Raw genomic sequence first — 16557 nt, 5'->3', positions numbered from 1 at the left:
CGCCCGGCCGGGCGCGCCTCCGGGCGCCAGCCTTTTTGGCCGGGCGGCTCTCTTGGGCCACTATTTGGACTACGATTGGGCTCCAATTCTTCGGGCCAATCTGGGTTTCCTCATTGGGTCTTGAATACTCGGTCCAAATGCCCCGGTATCACCTATACCGAGCCCTTAATCACCGGTTCGATGGCTCTAACCGGCCCTAGGCTATAAAATCTAGTCGTGTTTCTCCAATGCTCGTGATTGCTCCAAAATATCTCGGGAAAATACTCCAAAAGCATAAATCCCTGCAAAAGTCAACCAAATCTACGAAAACACTAGAAAACACCAATTAGTAATAAAAGTGGCTTTAAAGAGCCAAAAACACTACTAATTATGACCAAGGGACGGGGGTAAAATACTATATAAAATGGACACATCAGCAGGTCATCTCAATCCCTGATCTAGTCAATGAGCCTGTCTTCTTAGGATTCTCAAGTGGGTGTTTGATTTTGTTCTTCCTGGGCCTTCCAGGGCCAATTTTGATTAGAGGGGGATCCAAATTGCAGGGCACCCTTGGCCAATACCTTTCTCCTTCCAATGGTGGTATTGAGCCACTGTAAGCCTTCACATAAGTCTCCACCTTGTAGCACACATCAACATAATCCTCTGCTACCTTGTTCTGAAAGTAAATACAAGCTATGGCATGGCAGCAAGGAATGCCAACCATATTCCACTTCCTACAACTACAAGTCTTAGCCACTAAGTCTACATTCACTTGATCTAGGATATGTCTGACATTAAACAAGCTATCTGAGGATGGCATTACAGTACAGTATGCTGCCTTCTCCTTTTCTTTGTCTAACCTAGATTGTATCCTAGGGCATAAGATAGAACTCCACTTCCCCATTTCTTTTCTTTTGCTCACTAACCTTTGCATTAATGCAACCCTAATATCCTCTAACATGAAGATTAGGTGCCTAGTCCTAGCATTGATTATATAAGCATTGAATGTTTCTGCCATATTGTTAGTTATGGCATCAGTTTTAATAGATGGATCTAGGTGTGCTCTACAAAAGACATTAGGATTGTACCTCTTAAATGCCAAGGCAGCCTCTGCATTCATTTCACTTAACTCATCCAGTGCTTCATTGTAATCTGCCAAGTTATAGCACTTGGCTATCTTCCAAAACTGCATCTTCATCTCATCCCCTTTGTATGTCCTGTGCCAATGGGCAAAGATATGCCTGGCACAATGTCTGTGTTCAGCTTTTGGAAGCACAGAAGCAACAACATTCAATATAGCCTACACCCAACATAAAACAACACAAACAGACTATTGGATCAATACATGCATTAACAAGTGAATAAAGGCAGGACTGTAGATGCATTAACAAGTGAATAATGGAGAATGGACACATTTATACCTGGTGCTCATCTGAAATTATAGCAATCCCACTTCCATCTCCCAAATCAAGGCAGGACTGTAGATGGGTAAAGAACCATACCCATGACAGGTTGTTCTCTCCCTTAACCACAGCCCAACAGATTGGGTACATCTGCTCAATTGGATCCCTAGACACTGCTGTCATAATCTGACCCCCAAGGAATGTCTTCAGAAATGCAGCATCTACACAAATCACTCTTCTGCAAGCCATCTTCCAACCCTCTCTGACTCCATCAAAACAAGTGAAAAACCTCTTGAAGACTGGGGTTGATGTGTTAGGCTGTGGATCAACAACCAACTCAACTACAGTTTCTAGGCTAGCTTCCTGAATTGCCTTGAAGTACCTCTCAACTTTCATATAATGCTCTTTCATTAATCCATGTAACATCCTATGAGCATGATATTTTACCTTGTATGCAAAATTTCTAGTCACAATTACCTTGTACCCTCTTCTTATTGTTTCCACTATCTCCTTAGCTGGCCAATGTGGCCTTGCTTTGAACAACTCAAGAAGTTGCTTTGCCACCCAAGTGCTCTTCAGTTGTCTGTTCTTGTTCATGTTTCTAAGACATGTGTGGCTATCTACAACACTCTTCACCAACCAAGTTGCATCTCTGGAATGCATAGAACAATATAGATAGAAAGGGCAGTTCTCTACACATTTAACTCCCAATTTTTGCTTGTCTTTGTTGCTTATGACATACCTAAGATCTCTCCCTTGCATGACTGCATATTTGCTAACAGCCTCCTTGAAATCAGCTCTGTTTGCAAACCTTAGACCCAATTTCCAGTTGAACTTTGTGAAGTCAGTGTCTCCCTTCACTAACACACCCTTTTGACCCTTGGTAACTCCCTCTAATTCATCCTCACTTGCAGTTGGTGTATGAATATCATCATCACTCTGCTCATTATCAGTGCATACACCACCTTGCTGGGTTGTAGTTGCACCAGATGTCTGATCTTCCTTCTCTAGTTGGTTTTCACCAAGCTTCCCCTGACAAACTTCTTTCTGCAGCTGCAAAGCTATTTCAATTACCTTTGAATTGCAATTCTTCACTCTAGCCCTAGCTTCAATGACCTCATAATCACTGACATCAGACTCAGGGTCAATAAAATCAGTACCCTCAAGCTCTGCAACCTCCTCAACTTCCAGATCTATGTCATCTAGACTGAAATCATCAGCCTGTTCAGTGTCTCTATCACCATCTACCTCATATTCATCATCAATTTCATCCTCCTCAAACTCATCCCCCTCACAAAACTTCTTGTATTCTGGGTCTGGTTCATAAGTTGGATCACTGTCATCACTGAATACATCATCATCACCTTTAAGCTCACTCCACCTCAAAGGGCTATCTCCCCTGTTGTCCACCCAATCATAATCAAGAAAGGTTGTGTTAACACTAGGCAGCTCAGCAGTGGATACAAATTCACAACTTGGAAATTGAGAAAGGTTTGGAAAGGGGTTTTCAGTTTCTTTATCTAAATCTGGAACTACAGAAGGAGGTTTGCTGGGGGAAGCTGCTTGTTTTTCTTTCAGATTTGGTTTCAAGGGTGGAACTGAGGTTGTTGGGGCAGTCAACTGTTGGTAAGATAGAGAATAGGATGCTCTAATAGATTCTTTTTGTGATGATGTGGCAGCATCTTTTTGTCTCCTAGGGCTTATCCTAATAGGTGTGGCCAGCTTTGTTTGTGGTCCCTTCTTTGGGGTCATTTTTTTTTTCTCTTGTTTACTTTGCTTGTGGGATTCTCAACATCTTTGACTTTTGTTTGAGATTTAGGTGAAGATTCTGCCCTATTGCCAACAATAACTCCCTCCTAACTTTGTACAGTAGGATTGCTAACAGCTCCCTCCTCACTTTGTACAGCATGTCTACGCTCAGATGGCTCCTCATGGTGCAGGAAATACACATCAACACGCTTATGTGTATTTGCAATTTTAATCAACTCCAACACTTCTTCATCTCCATCTATTTTACTCAAGCCATCCTCCAAACTCATCCCAAGAACTAGGTAATATATCCCAGCCACAGCAATGTACCCACATTTATTTGCATATTCAAGTAATTCCCAATAACACAACAAATCAGTGTCCACCTTGAAATTCCTACCCTTACCACCCACACACACCAATTCACCATTATGTTGATGTTTGAACAGCATTAGCTAAATACATCAATTAACCAGAACACCCCATCAGTAACCCAACTAACAAGATTATCACAACATTCACAGGAATTAGCATCATTCGAAAATGTGTACTAATTACTCACATGAAATTCTTTCTAAATTCATAATTAACACCAAACAACACTTCAATTGCATCAAAATACACTCAAAATCATACGTGACTAGGCCACAATTCACAATTCAATACATGTCATTGCAATTTCACATTTTGTCAATAAGTTGGGGCAAAAAATCTTACCTTTAAACGCGCAATTAGGGGAAAAATCGTCACTTTTGTACTTCCATAGACTGTAGCTTCCTTCTCCAGTTGATAGGGACGGCTCACCGCATTCAATTCCGCTGTTCAATTGTGGTAAAGTGAGTGTCTTCTTTAATGGAGTAAACAAAGGAGAGAGTGTGTGAAAGGGAGGGAAATGAAATTGAAGAGGGAAAAAGAAGGTTGTTGGGAGTCATTAATGCCACGTTGGCTTCTTAGGGAGGGAATGGAAGTCAAGGCTTGACTTCCACCTGCAACCTCATTTATTAGCCGGTTACCCATAACCTGTTCCATTTATAGAAAATAGGGTCAAAGGTGGTTCCATTTAGAAATAAATTAAAGGTCGTTCCATTATTGGAAGACAAGTGAAAGGTGGTATTATTCCTGGCAAATTTTCCATGTTTTTATTGATATTATGATGTAGAAATCATGTTTATATTGTTATTATGATATTCCTAGTATCATGTCTAAGGTATTTTTAATATTAAATATGATTCCTGCGATGCTTCCTATGTTCTTCCTAATATTTATGATTGTTAGTATCATGTTAGGGCTAAAGATTTAATTTTTATTGCTTAGTGACATGCTAGGGTTTGTTATTAATCTTGTTAGTATCATGCCTAGGATCTTGCTATTATTATGCTTTAATATTAACATGAACATGATTATGATTATAATTGTTATTATGAATATTATTATTGTTGTTATTTTGATGATGATTATTTTATTTAATATGGTGATTATGATTATTTTATTATTATTGATATTATTTTGATTATAATTTATATTGATTATTTATTATGTTGCTTGATTGCTTGATCACGCCTTTTTATGCATGTTTAAAGAGAATTTGGTACTTGTAATCACGCTTAATAAGATAATTAATAATCTTGTTTAGGGTTAATTTTGATTATAATTCAAGTGATCGCCAATAATAGTTTATTTGTGCATTATATTCAACCAACATAGATAAGCAGGTTTAGGGTTAATCCTATTGATTGCATGTTAATTAAAAGGCGCACATGAATACGATCAGAATAAAGTAGAGGCCTATTATTAGGGCAGGTTCAATCTCTTTTAGGTTGGATTTGTACCTTCATCCCCGAACCCTTATTTGGTTCAAGACCTTATGGAGTTGACGATCCCTTGGATCGTTAAGGGGTGTAACCTTCACCTCGTGAACGGTTTACAAGTTCCTAAAACTTGTTGGCGACTCTTTTGCTCTATCTTCTTCCCTTTTGGACGCCACCGTACTTTAGTGTATGATTACAGTGGGGTTCAAGCTAGGGGATTAACGCTTGAAATAATTCTCTTTGTTATTTTCTAATAAGTGGGTTTCGTAGTAGTCTGATTTGGCTATGGTAAGTTTGAAATACGAAGATTAAGTACAAGGAAATACACTCTTCAAAGGAAAGTAGTACCAAATAATAATTGTATTAAAATTATATTAGTGCTTTTAATTATTTTTAGTCATTAATAATATTGTCATTTATTCAGTCAAATTAGTAATTAAGTTTGCATGTAGTAGTATGTCGGCTAATTCTATTTGTCCTCTACCTCATTAAGATGAATTTTGTTACCATTTCTACCTAACTCTTGTATTCTTACGTATTTATTTTGTATAAGTAGTATATTCTTTGTATTTTGTATATATATATATATATATATATATATATATATATATATATATATATATATATATATATATATATATATATATATATATATAGGAGGACTCGGCCTCATTAATTAGATCGATCATATTTGACACTACTTTTACTAATTCTTCAAGATAACTACTTAAAGTCAAAGGGAATATTTTCCTTTTCTTTTATTTGTGATTTTCCTTTATTTGTTACATACATTTACTAACTTTTCTACTTTTGTGTGTTCCATAACCTCCTAGGGCACTATACTTGCCGGTTTCCTAATTTGGAAACCAAGTAGAATCTGACCGACCACGAGTGAGTTCGAGAATGAGTATACATGGTTTGTTTGATTGTTCCTCTTGTATGTATCATCATTATTTAGAACAAGAAATGGAAGCAATGATAATTGTACAAAATGCATAAGGAAGCTCTAAAAAATGAATGATGGAATTCTAGCAAAGTACCATTTTTTACCACTTTACTTTTTATTATGTAAAAAGTCATTTTCCACGATAAAAAAATAATAAATTTTTTACAATAAGCTTATGTATTAAGGAGAGTGTGAGACTTGAAATTTTATAAAAAAAATTTTAACCAATCCACAAAAAAATTAGACATTAAGGCTTACTAATACCACAAATTTTTGACTACAAGTCTTCCCATGTTCCAATTTCGACAATATTTTTTTTAGTAATAAAATTTAAATTGACTACCTAAAAAGTAGATTCCTTAAACTTTCTAAATTGGGGTCACACGTCCTCATAGGATGAATACTCTATTTTCTATGATTTTTACAAAACAATGTATTAAAATATTTAATTCAAGACTGTTCTTCACAACCAAGAATATCTTTTTTATTTGACATATCAAATGGCTTCTAAAAACAAGAATTTCTTGCAGAGCATATATATGTATGTCCTTAAAATACCATTAAAAGGGACATGCTACGTTCGATGTATTTTGACCATTTTCACCTGATTCCCCATGAACGTCCCAAACCGAAGTGATTTAAAGAAACTTCATTACCTCTTAATTCAACCGTTGGATGGATTCCTGATGTGTCTATTTTATAAAGTATTTTACCCCCGTCCCTTGGTCATAATTAGTAGTGTTTTTGGCTCTTTAGAGCCACTTTTATTACTAATTAGTGTTTTCTAGTGTTTTCGTAGATTTGGTTGACTTTTGTAGGGATTTGCACTTTTGGAACATTTTCCCGAGATATTGTGGAGCAATTACGAGCATTGGAGAAGCACGACCAGTTTCTGTAGCCCAGGGCCGGTTAGAGACATCGAACCGGTGATTAAGGGCTCGGTATATATGATACCGGGGCATTTGGACCGAGTATTCAAGACCCGAAGAGGAAATCCATATTGGCCCGAAGAATTGGAGCCCAATCGTAGTCCAAATAGTGGCCCAAGAGAGCCGCCCGGCCAAAGAGGTTGGCGCCCGGAGGCGCTCCCGGCCGGGCGAGGGAAGCAAGGCTAGCGCCCGAAGTCGCGCCCGGCCGGGCGCGAGAAATGTACCTGATGAAAAAGGCGCGCCCGATCAGGCGCGTATTATTGTTAGGGGACGATTAGCGTCATTTAAGTTTGTTTTAGTTTAGAATTCTTACGGAGTATAAATACTTCTCCGTAAAACGAGTTTAGTATCTTCTTTTTACTACTTTTACTCTCTCTTAATTATTGCTTAGATTTTCTCTCTCTCTACTTAGCTTTTAGATTAGTTTCTCTCTCTTATACTTGGTTCTCAACTTTATTCTTAATTCCAGATTTATTTTGGTAACGATTTCTCTTCTCTTAATCTTAGTTATTTACTTTATTCCTTTGATCATGTCTTGTTTTATTGCTTTGATTAGTTTAGATTTAATTATGTGTGAGTAGTTTTATTTCTAGGGTTTGTGGGGATCCATAAATAATATGAAGGGGTAATTTATTGTTGTTAATTGTCAATGCTAGATTAATCTCCTATTGATTGATTTAATGCTATGTGACCAGATTTGCGCAGATCTTTTATGCATGAGTTTAACAATATTGATTCGAGATTCGACAGATGAGAATTGATGTTTAGGTCTAGTTTCAATAGGCAGGTTAATTTATAAATGGTTGAGTCGAGATTCGAAAGATGAGATTTAATACCGGTAAATTAATTGTGTGATTGTAATAAGTAGCGAAAGCCCTTTATGATCTGATTAATGTATGCATTGATGATTGATTATTATGTTTTACCCTGGAATATTATTTATTGGTGAACCTATACCCTAGATCCTTTTATATATTGTTTTCTCCTTATTCTTAATCTCTGTAGTTTAGTTTATTATCCAAATTTACATATTGGTTACTTTATAATTTAGATTACTTTAATTAATAAGGAATAGAAAGACTCGTTTCTCTGTGGATTCGACCCTACTCCCCTATCTACATTAGTTAGAGGATTTAGGAATTACTTTTGATTAGGGGATACGACTTTACCCTGTCAAAATTTGGCGCCGTTGCCGGGGAAACGGTTTTATTTTTGTTTCTGATTATTTTTGTAGTCTAGGTTATTTCTTTTTGTCTCAGAGAACGTTAATTCTTTGAGGCAAGTCTCATATTTGCTTTTAGTTTTTTTTTGTATATGCCCATGTGTTCCAGATCTGGTTACATCCCATTCGATCTTGAGATCGAACGATCCTTCCATAGACAGAAGAATCTTTACAAGCAAATTATGGCGGATTCTGGTGATAATAATAACCACCGGGACCCTACAGCTGATTCTAGTGATTCGGAGGTATCATCATATCCAGAATCAAAGATGACGGCTCCAAAGAAGCTTAGTGATTACTCACAACCAAAGCTTACAGATTTTCCACATCTCACTCCCACTCCGGCTCTTGATGGGGTACAATTAGAGATCAAACCTCAATTTATAACGATGATAGAGAGGAAGCAATTTAGTGGAGCTAAGGGTGAAGACCCAAATCTTCACATTGCAGACTATTGTCAGTATTGTAATACCATCAGGCAAGCCGGGGTCACACAAGACCAAATCAGGGAGATTCTCTTTCCTTTCTTTTTAATTGGAAAAGCTTAATTGTGGTTTAATGGTTTATATAGAACTGCACTTGGTATAACTGACTGGGAAACTCTTGTTTTGAACTTTTATAACAAGTATTATCCTGCAGAGAGAACAGTCGTACTACGGAGTGCAATTCAGAACTTTGCCGAAGAAGCCGACGAAACTTTATATGAGGCTTGGGAGAGGTTCAAAGACTTACAAAGAGAATGCCCCCACCACAATCTAGCACAATGGCAGTTAATCCAAGCCTTTTATAATGGCATTGGAAATTCATCTAGAATAATCTTAGATTCTGCAGCTAGTGGGAGATTTATGAATCTTAATGTTGATGATGCAGGTCAGGTTATTGAAGATATGGCGATACATAATTCCCAATATGGGAATCCCAGAGGCTTTGCTAACAAGGGGCAGCATAATGTTGACTTTGTATCCTTTTTGCAAACTCAATTAACCTCTATCTGCCAGAAATTAGATAATCTTAGCACTGCTAATGTAGCTAATGTTTCTGCAATTAATAAAAATGCTAATGAGGATTTCTGTGAAAATTGTGGAATTATAGGTCATTGGGAACAAGATTGCAGGAGTTCCGTGGAGCAAGTTAATGCCTTTCAAGCTTATAGACAGAATAACCCATACTCCAACACCTACAATCCTGGGTACCAGAACCATCCATACCTTTCCTACCGGAGTACCAACGTTCAAAACCCACCACCACAAGAACCGCAGGCGCCACAACAACTTCAGCAGAAATATTACCATCCCAATGCTGGCCAGAAGAACCAACCACAACAAACCTCCTCATCTTTCGACCCCGCTTTGGTAGAAATTAGAGCGATGCTGGTTAATATGCAGAAGCACATGGAGAGTAGAGATGCACAAATTGATTCAATTCTAGCACACAATAAAATTGTAGATAATCAAATTGCGCAACTTTCCGCTACTCTACAAGCCCGCCAACAGGGAGCTCTGCCAGCACAGCCGACCAAGCCTACGGATCAAGCCTATTCAATTACTCTAAGGAGTGGTTCAAACTACGAAGGGCCCCCTATGCCCAGAGATGATGAACCTGTTTTAATAAATAATGCTCAACTTGATTCCGTTAAACCAGACAATGTAGCTAATAGCCCCGCAGGGCTAAAGCATAGTACTAATATATCTAATTCTACATTGCAGGATACGACTCTAGGAAAGGTGGCCACTCCAGATAAGAGCAATAATTCTCCAAAGCCAGTTATCAAACTTCCATTCCCCAATCGTCAATTGAAAACAAATTTGGATAAGCAATTTGGTAAGTTTCTGGAGATGGTAAAAGATCTAAAGGTAACAGTTCCCTTCACTGAATTAATCACACAAATTCCCGCATATGCAAAATTTATGAAAGAAATATTGACAAGAAAAAGGTCTATTAGTGAGGTAGAGACATTAGCTTTCACTGCAGAGTGTAGTGTCGTACTTCAAAATAAATCTCCACCTAAATTAAAATATCTGGGTAGTTATTCTATCCCTTGTCATATTGGCAATCTAATGATTGATAATGCATTGTGTGATTTGGGTGCTAGCGTTAGTGTTATGCCATTATCTGTGTGTTCCAAGTTAAATATGGGTAAATTAAAAGCTACTAATATTACTCTACAAATGGTCGATCGTTCTTTCAAATGCACTTTAGCTGTTTTAGAGGATGTTCCCGTTAGAGTAGGTAAATTTTATATACCTGTCGATTTTGTTGTTCTTTATATGACTAAGGATATGCAGACCCCAATCAGTTTAGGTAGACCATTCCTTAACACTGCAGGAGCGATTATAGATGTGAGAAGTGGAAAATTAACACTATCAGTAGGGGACGATAAAATCATTTTTAATCTTAATAATACCCCTAAAAGACCCATGATAGAGGAGAAGTGCTTTAGTGTTAATGTGGTTCAAAGTTATTCTAACAAGCCCCAAGCTCTTGTAAAAGATCCCTTGGAGGCGGTATCTTGTGTTGCATCCCTTTCAGATGAGATAGACAAATGGCAGAAGGAAGTTGATGCAATAGAAAGAGCCCTCGACACTGTCGGTCTTGGTTTTGAGGACAAAAAAGTGGAATCAATCAAGCAAGTTGTGGAAATTGAGCCTACGGTGAGTGTTCCGCCAGATCGAGTTGCAAGTGCTAAATGCAATGACAATTTGAAGCAACCCTCGATCAAAGAGGAATCTTTAATGCGTAGCATTGAAGAACCCCCAATCCAAGTCAAGGAGGATTCACCAGATAAGGTGAATTGGCATCCCACAGGGTATGTTAGGAAGTCGCGTCGTAACCAAAACACCGCTCGACCGGGTGAGAAACCGCCCGACCAAGCGCTAGGCCAAGGGTCCTAGTTCTTGTACTTGGTAAGAAGGTCGTGCGGGACCTAGATAAACCAGCGCATTGCGGGAGGCAACCCATATTTTAATGCTTTTTAGACTAGTTTTTCTTTCTTTTTCTTATGAGAGGAGAGATGAGGGAATTTAATGAGTTGTATGAGTTTTGTACAGGTTTGAAGGGAAAGATTAAGCCAAAAATTGAAGAAAAGAAGAAAGTAAAGATTTCGTCAAAATAGCCTCGGGCCCGACCGGCCGAAGCTCGCCCGATCGGGCGTGAGAGCTAAGTTTAAAAATCAGGTTTTTTTCGCCCGACCGGGAGAAGGGCGCCCGACCAGGCGCGAAACACGTCGTATACAGACATCTTAGATCGCCCGATCGGGCGTATGCCGCCCGACCGAGTGCGAGAGTTGAAGAAAATCGGGCATTTTTATCGCCTGATCGGGCATGAGAGCATAACAGAATTAAAAATTTAGATCGCACGACCGGGCGCGAAAGCCCGCGTTCTTTTTCTTCTTCTTTCTTCCTTTTTTTCTCATTCTAATTCTCTTTCCTCCATAAATTTCTCTCTCTAAAACCTTAAAACCTCTACCTTCTCTCTAAGTTTTCTTCTCCATTTCTCACCCAAATCCAAATATTTTTACATATTATTAATCCTCTCTTCATCCTCTACAGTTCTATATATAAATTTTCGAATTCCATTCAAATTAATTTTCACACCCATTTTTACTATGGCTTCAAAGAGGGCTCGGTCTATTTTCGGTAGGAGTTCTAGCTCGAGGGAGGAGTACGACCCGGATTTACAACTCCCCTACTGGCCAACGATCCGTATTGCTAGCCAGGAGAAAAAGGAGCGGCTAGAACACCTAGCCGGATGCGAGGTAATTCCTTCACGGTGGTTACACCGCCCTACTTTAGAAACTTATGGTTTGTATGATTTTGTTAAACGATTTTTGAATGACATAGGAATGAGAAAATTCGTTGATATGTATTATCCTACATACCGTGAATTAACTTGTGAATTCTTGTCTTCTTTGAAAGTTGTAAATAGTAGAAATGAACCGAATTTATTTTTTTAGGTTGAACAATAGAAATATTAGTTTAACATATGTGGAATTTTGTAAATTGTTTGAATTGAATTCTAAATTACCATACCAATGGCATGCTGATTACAAAATGGGTGACATTTATTATGCTCTGACTGGTTTGCCTACCCCCGACCCTTGATATGTCCATTTTATATAGTGTTTTACCCCCGTCCCTTGGTCGTTATTAGTAGTGTTTTTGGCTCTTTAGAGCCACTTTTATTACTAATTTGTGTGTTCTAGTGTTTTCGTAGTTTTAGTTGTATTTTACAAGAAATTGCACTCTTGGAACATTTTCCCGGGGTTTATGGATCAACTACGGAAGCTAGAAGGATGCGACCACTTTTGGAGCCCAGGATCGGTGAGAGACGGTGATTAAGGGCTCGGTAATTGGGATCCTGAGGCATTTGGACCAAGTATTCGAGACCTGAGAGGAAATCCAGATTGGGCCGAGAAATCTAGCCCAATCGAAGTCCAAGCCTCAAGGAGAAGCAACCGCCCGATCGGGCGCGGCAGGACTATTAGGCTGAGTGTGCTGAGGCGCGCCCAATCGTGCGAGCTTCTAGCACGATCGGGCGAGGCTGCTTGGGAAGAACGCAAAGAAAAAGGCGCGCCCGATCGGGCGCGCGTTTTTAGAAGACCTGATGATGTTTAGTTTTAATTCTTGTTTTAGAAAACGTTTAAATACGATTTTGTACGGAATTATTAGATTACTTCTTCTTCTACCTTCTTTCTTAGACTTTCTCTCTCTACTTAGGATCTTTTCTCTCTCTTAACTCTTCTCTTAACTCTTGTTCTTGATTATTTCCATTAATACAGATTAGTTTGGTAACGATTTCTGTTCTCTTAATCTTATTTCCTTCCATCATGACTTATTTTATTGCTTGGATTTGTTTAGTTCTTAATATGTGTGAGTAGTTCTATTTCTAGGGTTTATGGGGATCCATAAATAATATGAAGGGGTAATTTATTGTTGTTGATTATCAATGCTAGATTAATTTCCTATTGATTGATTTAATGCTCTGTGACTAGATTTGCGCAGATCTTTTATGCATGAGTTTAACAATATTGATTCGAGATTCGACAGATGAGAATTGATGTTTAGGTCTAGTTTCAATAGGCAGGTTAATTTATAAATGGTTAAGTCGAGATTCGAAAGATGAGATTTAATACCGGTAAATTAATTGTGTGATTATAATACGTAGCGAAAGCCCTTTATAATCTGATTGATGTATGCATTGATGAATGATTATTATATTCTACCCTGGAATATTATTTATTGGTGAACCTATGCCCTAGATCCTTTTATTCATTGTTTTCTCCCTACTCTTAATCTTCGTAGTTTAGTTTCCTTTAATTACAATATATTGGTTACTTTATAATCTGGATTATTTTAATTAATTAGGAATAGAAAGACTCGTTTCTCTGTGGATTCGACCCTACTTCCCTATCTACGTTAGTTAGAGGATTTAGGAATTAATTTTGATTAGGGGATACGACTTTACCCTGTCAACCCCCAACATGCTAGTACCAAACCTATTCATCACCCTATCCCAAAAATCTGGCAAAGATTTGCGGGTTTGTGTTTTCTAGGTAGGAATGAGCCCCATAACGCCCAAACCAATGAACTAGCTGTTATAGGACACTATGTGTTTGGGTTTGGGAAACTGAACATGGGTAGGTACATCATCCACCATTTGAGCAGACATGCCACAGCCAATACCCAGTCTCGCACCCCTATTCGTATAGGAGGCCTTATCATTAGAATAACAGTGAAAAAGGTCGGTTTTGTTGAGGGTACATGGACCCCACCAATTGACCAACTGTGGACCATATACCTATATGACTGCTAGGTATTTTAAGGATTTGGGGTGGGTACGACTGGACAGTGAGCAGACACCCCACTGGTGTATTAGGACTGGGACCGAGCAGCCTTTGCCCATCTTTCCCCTACCTAGTCCTGACTTGATCGCCTTTTCCCCCGGGCAAGCATCCTACACTTATGATCTTTTAGTTGCCAATGCTGGGGGCAAGCACCACCAGTACCACCACCAGTTCCACCACCCCAGCCTCAGCCCGAGGTAGCGTTTTCTCCACCTCGCATGTCTCACTCTGTCCCCTATGTTGACTCTGACCCGGTTTGGGACCTTCAGAGTATAGCTCAGGCTTTAGGTAGTATCGAGCATTCCCACATTGACCTTAGGAGGATGGTAGGCTCCATAGACCAGAGGTTAGGGTACCTGGAGAGGAACCAGGGTAGAGCTCTCTACCCTATGTACGATGATTATGCTCGTCGGGGCAACATTCCCGATGATGCTATTTACCCTGACTGGTTTCAGCCTCCACCCCAGGGATATGATAGGGATCCCACTGCCCATGGCATTTATACTGAATATTCTGCCTTCCATGGGTACGGCCAGGACATTCCTTTCGGGGGACCAACGGGGGGGAATTTTCATGCTGATTATTTTGGTGGTAGCTCTTCTGGTGCAGGTGGTGCAGGTGGCAGTGGAGGTGCAGGGTTCGGCTCCATGGATGAGGATGATCAGGACTAGCTATGTTGGGCTAGTTCCCGAGCCAATGAGGACATTGTCTGATTCTGGCTTGGGGGAGATTTTGGATTTGGTATCTTTCTTTTTCTCTTTTCTTTTATTTTGGTGTGTTTTCTTAGTTTAGATTTATTGCTTTCTAGGTTAGTTTTATTGCTTTATTTTATATGAAAAATACAAAAAAAATTCAAAAATACGTTCCAATGAAATATAAATCATGCTTCCCTGTGCCCCTTACTTGAGAAAATATTGTTTTGATTCTTGGTATATGATGATAAGCATTGTGGATTAGTTGATCATAATTTGATGTTTGATTGCCTTGAAACCTTAACATGCGTCAATTTTGCCCAACTGCTTGTGAATATAGTGCTTGACTAGTTGATTTGGTTAGGAATGTGTTTTAGTTCCTGGTATGTCAATGAATTTGAGTATTGGTTTGCAACTATAAGTAATATTTATATGATTCATTATTATGCACATTGAGGAGGACGAAAGCGTTCATTCTTTTAGGTGGCCTTCAGATGATTGTAGATACATTTGTTCCCTTCTTGCTACCCATGTTGTTGCCTTGACTTTTTGTTGTTTATTAGCCACATTACAAGCCTATTTTGCCCCATTGGTTACTAGTCCCAAGCTTGGCTTGGGGGAGCTATTAGTGAGTGAGGTGAGGGAGTTTGTAGTGTGATTATTATTTGCACAATTTGGGTGGGTTTTGAGAAGTTATTTTGTTTTTGATCATATTTATTTTTGATGAGTTTGAAAGTTATATCTTCTTGAAAAAATAAAATATGATGTTATGAAAAAAAAAAAAAAAGAGAAGTTCCAGAAAAGAAGTGAAAAAAATATAAGTGAACTTCAAAAGAAAAAAAAATTGTTTAATGTTCAAATGTTCTAGTTGGAGGATGATCAAAAGAAAAAAAAAAGTTAGTTTCAATGAAATTCAAGTTTGGAAATAAAGTTGTTTATTCACTCCAGTTCTTTATTATCATATCTTGTGAGTGAAATTGTAAGTGTTGGGATTGTTTATATTGTTTGCAGTTGTATTTGGTGGATTTTTGTTAGAGTCGGTTATGTAGGAGATGTTGATCATTATTTATTTTGATCATGGGTTTTACTAGGATTTGGCTCCCTTTAAGCATAGCTTTTCTCTCACTTGTTCCCAAATGATTCCTACCCTTTACCCTAGCCTTACATTACAAGCTTTAAAGACCTTCCGACCTTTGTGCATAGAGTTGTATGAATGTGAAAGTGTTGTTTATCAATGCAAGTTATGATTTGACATATTTCGAGTTGACTAGTAGGTTGGGCGTACATCTTTTTATACACACGAGATTGTGAGTTGGGAGGGCATTGTTCACATAAAGGGGTTGGATGGAGAGCGATCGAGTACATCTTTTACTCGCCACATAAATGAGAGTTGAGTGTGTGAGCGCTAGTCTTGAATTCTATATGCTCTTGTGGTTTGCTCTATTTGGCCATTGTTAGGGAGGAAGGGTAATTGGACGGATTTGATTGGTTGATTTTGAAGCATGTTTATTTGATTTACCCTAAATTGTTTGTGCTTGATTTTTACTTTTTGGGGTGAAGCATATTTACTTATTCATTGATGAGATCTTTGCTTAGGGACAAGCAAAGGTTTGGCTTGGGGGAGTTTGATGTGTCTATTTTATATAGTATTTTACCCCCGTCCCTTGGTCATAATTAGTAGTGTTTTTAGCTCTTTATAGCCACTTTTATTACTAATTGGTGTTTTATAGTGTTTTCGTAGATTTGGTTGACTTTTGCAGGGATTTGCACTTTTGGAGTATTTTCCCGAGATATTGTGGAGCAATTACGAGCATTGGAGAAGCACGACCAGATTCTGTAGCCCGGCCGGTTAGAGCCATCGAACCGGTGATTAAGGGCTCGGTATATATGATACCGGGGCATTTGGACCGAGTATTCAGGACCCGAAGAGGAAATCCAAGTTGGCCTGAAGAATTGGAGCCCAATCGTAGTCCAAATAGTAGCCCAA

Source organism: Chenopodium album, chromosome 6 (assembly GCF_948465745.1).
Source record: "Chenopodium album chromosome 6, dcCheAlbu1.1, whole genome shotgun sequence".
In the NCBI taxonomy this organism is placed as follows: domain Eukaryota; kingdom Viridiplantae; phylum Streptophyta; class Magnoliopsida; order Caryophyllales; family Amaranthaceae; genus Chenopodium; species Chenopodium album.
The sequence above is the reverse complement of the archived record's forward strand: the minus strand, read 5'-3'. Positions refer to the sequence as shown.